This window comes from Lolium perenne, chromosome 6 (assembly GCF_019359855.2).
Source record: "Lolium perenne isolate Kyuss_39 chromosome 6, Kyuss_2.0, whole genome shotgun sequence".
NCBI classification, from domain to species: domain Eukaryota; kingdom Viridiplantae; phylum Streptophyta; class Magnoliopsida; order Poales; family Poaceae; genus Lolium; species Lolium perenne.
This window is the reverse complement of record NC_067249.2, coordinates 162,498,242-162,504,845: the sequence shown is the minus strand read 5'-3', so window position 1 is coordinate 162,504,845 and position 6,604 is coordinate 162,498,242.

Genomic DNA, 6,604 nt, shown 5'->3' with positions numbered 1-6,604 from the left:
AGTTGTCATTGGCTCCTCTTTCCAATATGCTGCGGCTGGCTAGGGTGATATTGTGGAGTCTTCTATGTGGTTTGTTCCTAGCGTGACATATGGATTGGGATTTGGCTTTTAGATATGAAGAAGTGTCCGAAAACTTTAGAAGTGTTCCTAGTGAAGTATTTTAAGTCAGTTATTATGCAGTTGTTTTGTTTAAACCATGTGTTGAAATTGTATTGAAGTTTGTTTGAAGGATGGTTTATTCTTATTTGTACCTATGTCTCGGTTGTATTGAAGAATCTTATAATAAGGCACTATTGTAAGCTTTAACAGTCTATTGGTTATTCAAGATGTTGTTTTTAACTGGTTATTTATTTGTTTATCTGCAATCTTTCGGGGTCGCTGGGTAGGTACAGGTCCCAGTATGATGGAGTACATCTCTTACCTTAAGACAAGCACAGCTGCAGCACCAAACAAAACCATATAATAATAGGAAGCATAGTAACATCTTTTATTACAGCCACTTCTAAACAGATCCTGTTAAATGACTCGCATGTGAGAGCAGGTTTCCACCGGCACGATGACTCTTACGGCATCATCTCGTCCAGATCCTTGAGTCCTCTAACCGCCATCTTCCGTGCTGGGTCATCCTCACCCCTGAGATCCAACATTGCCTTTGCCGCTGCAATTTGCTCCTCCAGGCCCTGCCCTGACAACTGTGGACGCCAACCCTTCGCCATCTGGGTGATCGCCCACGGTGAGGCCAAGCAGATCTGCAGGAACAGTAGCTTCCGTCGCAGCTTCGTCTGTCTCCGGTCCTTCCCCATTTTCTCTTCCTCCTCACGCTTCCTACGCTCGTCGGCTATCCTACGAAGCTCGTCTAACGGGATGAGCCCTAGCGACCACTTTGGAACTGACATCTTTTACATTATATTTTGGATTTGCTATTTTGCTGCAAATAAAGAGTAAAGATATGTTAATTTGCCTTGATGATATGAAACAATATTGAGCTTTTCTCCAGATTAAAAACTATGTAGCCTATCATTACGTATGTTGAGCTTTCACAATTTAGATGCCTAATTCAAGACCAGAAAAGCAAAATTGACACGAAATTTCCTTTGAGGATTTGGTGCTCAGTACAGGTAGGCTTGCGGTGAGATGACTGATAGTAGATCAGCAGTCCTGAAGATTGATTTTGTCAGTGCTCCTGATGGTTGTTGATGCTGCCACGCTGCGCGCCGTGCTGCTGCTGATTACCGCAGCTGCACGACGCTCTGGTTCGGACTTCGGAGGACTGGATAAAACTAACCCTAACCCTGTTTGGCAGTCAGTAGAATTTAATAATGGTGGAAGAGTATGTAGTACAAGTACTAGTATTTTATACATTAGATAAGGATTGCAACACACAGAATGGTGTGTCCTAGTGGTTTGAAGGTATTGTGCATAGGTTGTGAGTTCAACTCCTCTCACATGTCATTTATGTTGAGGTAAAACTGTGTATGGATATAAGGTGATGTTGCACAGTTTAGTAACAACGAATGTAATTGTTAGTAAATTGTGTTACATCATCTTCTATCCGACACCCGTTGTATCTTTTTTTCATTATAACAAGTGATATAAACATTTCATTTACCACGTAAGAGCATTTGCGCACCTCAAATAGTCGCCGACCGATGTGTTGGCACTTCGGTATGGTGGACGCCGACATTGCATCCTCTATTTGGGTGAGCTGTTCCCACACTGGCGGTCCCGATGGGATTTTTTTACATAAACTAAATATTTATACTTGTAGTTTCAATTTAATGTCATCCAGGATCGAGGAATGAATAATATTTTCTGGCAAATCCAACTACTTCTTCCTTAGCCGGAGCTGCATCTGCGCCAAACACCGCCGCTCGTAGACTTCATTCTGATGATGCGTCTACTCCCACTGCAACCGCCTGAGCGCAAAGTCCTCCCACCGTTGCTCTTGGCGTGCCTACCACCGGCGCTGGTTTGCCGCCTCCCGCCACCGCCGTGCCTCTTGGCGCTCCAACCGCTCCTCCTCATCGAGCCTCAGCTGCTCCTCCTCTTCCTCCCGCCGCGCGCCGCGGAACCTCCTCCTCCTCCCGTCGCCGCCGTGCGTCCCGCAGCAGCCGCGTCTCCTTGCGCTTCCATTGCCCCGCCACCTGATGTTGCCGCTTGTTCGCGACATAGGCACATACGGGTGCCGCTGGCGCCGCCATCGCCCATTCCTCGTAATTAGCGAGATGTGGGTCCGACTCCATGATTCCTACTGTTCCCTCTAGCGCCACGTCGTCCCACGAATCGAACATTTTTCTATTTCTAGGTTGTTTGAACCAATGAGGCGGGGGTGGTGGGATAATATAGACTGTCGGCGAGGCGGGAAACCTCCCGTGCGTTGTTGTAGCGGTAGAATTTCATGCGCGGCAGGCGGGAGAGTTTCTGGCCCGGCGTCATCAGTGAAAATATCTCACGTGGCGCCCTAGCGTTACTGATAGGTGGCTCCCACGCCCAAAATTTCCTGCGTCATGAGGCGCTGGCGCGCCTGATCCGCGGCTTAGGAGAAGGGCCCGGCATGTTGTTGCCGGCGCTTTTATTAGGCTCGGGAAAAACGGTTTGTTGATTTAGAAAGAATGCATCAAACTCTCGCCTTTACTTTTATATTTATTTGTTGATAGCCAACTGTGTGTGTATATATATATTGATTATGCACAATTCACTTTATTTAACATGTCAAGTACATTGTGTAGCATCAATGTGTAGTCGCACCAGGTGTATTTTTTTGTCAACATTATAATCGATGTAACATTTGTAAAAAAATCCAAAATATAGATTATTTACTTGGTTATTCTAAAAGTGAAAAATAACTCGTTTGATATGTATCTAATGTGGATAAAAATGCTCTATGCTACACTGAAACGGTGCTTCCTGCTAGACATGGTCTGGCCGAATCAAGTGAAGCACGTCTTACAACTGCAGTGCTACGAACACAACGAGCGCAGAAAAATAAAAAGGCACCACTGTATCGGTCAACGGTGATAACTCAATAGGAGAATAGTCATAATTGATGATAACGCCCTCCTTGTTCGCTATTCCTTGCTCTCAGGCCCCTTTTGCGTCTGCACGTCTAACCCACAGTTATTATTGATTAATCCGCTATTAAATTATCAGTCTGATCACATTCCAACGAGGGAATACAATTCGGCAGTGATGTGTTCTCACTCATCGTCACCACCTTGATCTTGTATAAATAGAACCCCAAACCAAGTGGACAGGTATCAAAACCATCACTTTAACCATTTTCTTCTCCCATCCATATGGCGCCCCAAACAAGTGACACCGTATATTCGTTCGAGCATCTCTCAATGGAATTCAAGGTCACCGTAACCACAAGGGCTGCAACAATGGAGAAGTAGATCTACTGCGTATCCGAAGATTTCCTTTGCGACGCCAGCGAAAATATCGTTGGTCTTGATTGCGAGTTCACTGACAAAGTGAAAGGAATAAAGCAGAAACTTCTTCCAGAGGATAAACGGCAACGTGCAGCAGTTTTGCAGCTATGTGTTGCCAATGACATCATTCTTTTTCAGGTATCACAGATGACACCATACAAGTTTTTTACCAACTGTTCTGAATTATATACGTCGTTCACCTTTAGTTTGAATTTTCGCAGATATTTCAAGCAACAAAGGTTCCATGTTTGTTAAAGAAATTCTTGAGCTCGGGGAAGATCTGGTTTTTTGGTGCAGCAATTGATATGGATCGCAGGATGCTGATGCCTTACGGATTAAACATCAGGTGTGCGTTCAACTTGCAGAAGATGATCAATATTCATAAACTATCCAGGTGTTAAGAATAAAAGAATAGCATTTGACCTGTCAAATGCTGTGTTGGGGACAAATTTGGAAAAGAAAGGTGATTCTTGCAAGAAAATAAGAGAGGAAGGATGGGGAAGACCCGAATTAAGCTTTGGTCAGGTCAAATATGCAGCCTTGGATGCACGGCTAAGCTTTGAAATTCCTAGAAAAAATGGGCAATCAAGGGATACGATATTACTGGATATATGTACAATGTATGACTGATACTGTTATCATTCATATGATTGGCTGTAATGTGTTTATATACAATTATTAATCAATGTAATGTGTGTTAATGTGTAGTTTGGATATCGAAATTTTCTTTTGTATAGCAGTACTGGGTTCAACGGTGGTATTGACACGAGTATAGCTGCTGATAGAGTATGAGTACCAGTTGTAGTAGGTACATTCGTTAAGGGCCTTAAGTACACCGGCTTTTGTTTATTCACAATTAATTTTTGATCTCCACGTACAGAATTTAATGGTCGTAAGTACAAATGTTTTTATTTGTTTTTGTTCAAATTGTAGCTTTTATTTCTATGGGTATATAGGTGATCACAAAATTTTAGTAGACGATACAGCGGTGTGATACGTCTCCAACGTATCTATAATTTCTGATGTTCCATGCTAGTTTTATGACAATACCTACATGTTTTGTTCACACTTTATATCGTTTTGATGCATTTTCCGGAACTAACCTATTAACGAGATGCTGAAGTGCCAGTTCCTGTTTCGTGCTGTTATTGGTTTCAGAAATCCTACAAAGGAAATATTCTCGGAATTGGACGAAATCAACGCCCGATATCTTATTTTTCCCGGAAGCTTCCAGAGCACCGAAGAGGGGCCAGAGGGGAGCCAAGGGGGCCCCACCCCACAAGGCGGCGCGGCCAAGGGGGGGCGCCCCTACTGTGTGGGCCCTCCAGGACTCCTCCGAGGCTGCCCTTCCACCTACTTAAAGCCTCCGTCGCGAAAACCCTAAAGGAATAAGCCACGATACGGAAAACCTTCCAGAGCCGCCGCCATCGCGAAGCCAAGATTCGGGGGACAAAAGTCTCTGTTCCGGCATGCCGCCGGGACGGGGAAGTGCCCCCGGAAGGCATCTCCATCGACACCACCGCCATCTTCATCGCCGCTGCTGTCTCCTATGATGAGGAGGGAGTAGTTCTCCCTCGAGGCTAAGGGCTGTACCGGTAGCTATGTGGTTCATATCTCTCTCTCATGTACTTCAATACAATGATCTCATGAGCTACCTTACATGATTGAGATTCATATGATGAGCTTTGTATCACTATTAATCTATGTGCTACTCTAGTGATGTTATTAAAGTAGTCTATTCCTCCTCCATGATGTAATGTTGACAGTGTATGCATCATGTAGTACTTGGCATAGGTTATGATTGTAATCTCTTGTATATTATGGAGTTAACTATTACTATGATAGTATTGATGCCATCTATTCCTCCTTTCATAGATGATACGTCTCCGACGTATCGATAATTTCTTATGTTCCATGCCACATTATTGATGATATCTACATGTTTTATGCATACTTTATATCATATTTATGCATTTTCCGGCACTAACCTATTAACGAGATGCCGAAGAGCCGATTCTTGTTTTCTGCTGTTTTTGGTTTCAGAAATCCTAGTAAGGAAATATTCTCGGAATTGGACGAAATCAACGCCCAGGGGCCTATTTTCACACGAAGCTTCCAGAAGACCGAAGGAGTCACAAAGTGGGGCCACGAGGTGGCAACACAGCAGGGCGGCGCGGCCCAAGCCTTGGCCGCGCCGACCTAGCGTGTGGGGCCCTCGTGTGGCCCCCTGACCTATCTCCTCCGCCTACTTATAGCCATCATTGCGAAACCCCCAGTACCGGGAGCCACAATACAGAAAACCTTCCATAGACGCCGCCGCCGCCAATCTCATCTCGGGGGATTCAGGAGATCGCCTCCGGCACCCTGCCGGAGAGGGGAATCATCTCCCGGAGGACTCTTCACCGCCATGGTCGCCTCCGGAGTGATGAGTGAGTAGTCTACCCCTGGACTATGGGTCCATAGCAGTAGCTAGATGGTCGTCTTCTCCTAATTGTGCTTCATTGTCGGGTCTTGTGAGCTGCCTAACATGATCAAGATCATCTATCTGTAATGCTATATGTTGTGTTTATTGGGATCCGATGGATAGAGAATACTATGCTATGTTGATTATCAATCTATTACCTATGTGTTGTTTATGATCTTGCATGCTCTCCGTTATTAGTAGAGGCTCTGGCCAAGTTTTTACTCTTAACTCCAAGAGGGAGTATTTATGCTCGATAGTGGGTTCATGCCTCCATTAAATCTGGGACAGTGACAGAAAGTTATAAGGTTGTGGATGTGCTATTGCCACTAGGGATAAAACATCGATGCTATGTCCGAGGATGTAGTTGTTGATTACATTACTCACCATACTTAATGCAATTGTCTGTTGTTTGCAACTTAATATTGGAAGGGGTTCGGATGATAACCTGAAGGTGGAATTTTTAGGCATAGATGCATGCTGGATAGCGGTCTATGTACTTTGTCGTAATGCCCAATTAAATCTCACAATATTCATCATATCATGTATGTGCATGGTCATGCCCTCTCTATTTGTCAATTGCCCAACTGTAATTTGTTCACCCAACATGCTATTTATCTTATGGGAGAGACACCTCTAGTGAACTGTGGACCCCGGTCCATTCTTTTACATCGAATACAATCATCGCAATACTTGTTCTCTTGTTTTCTGC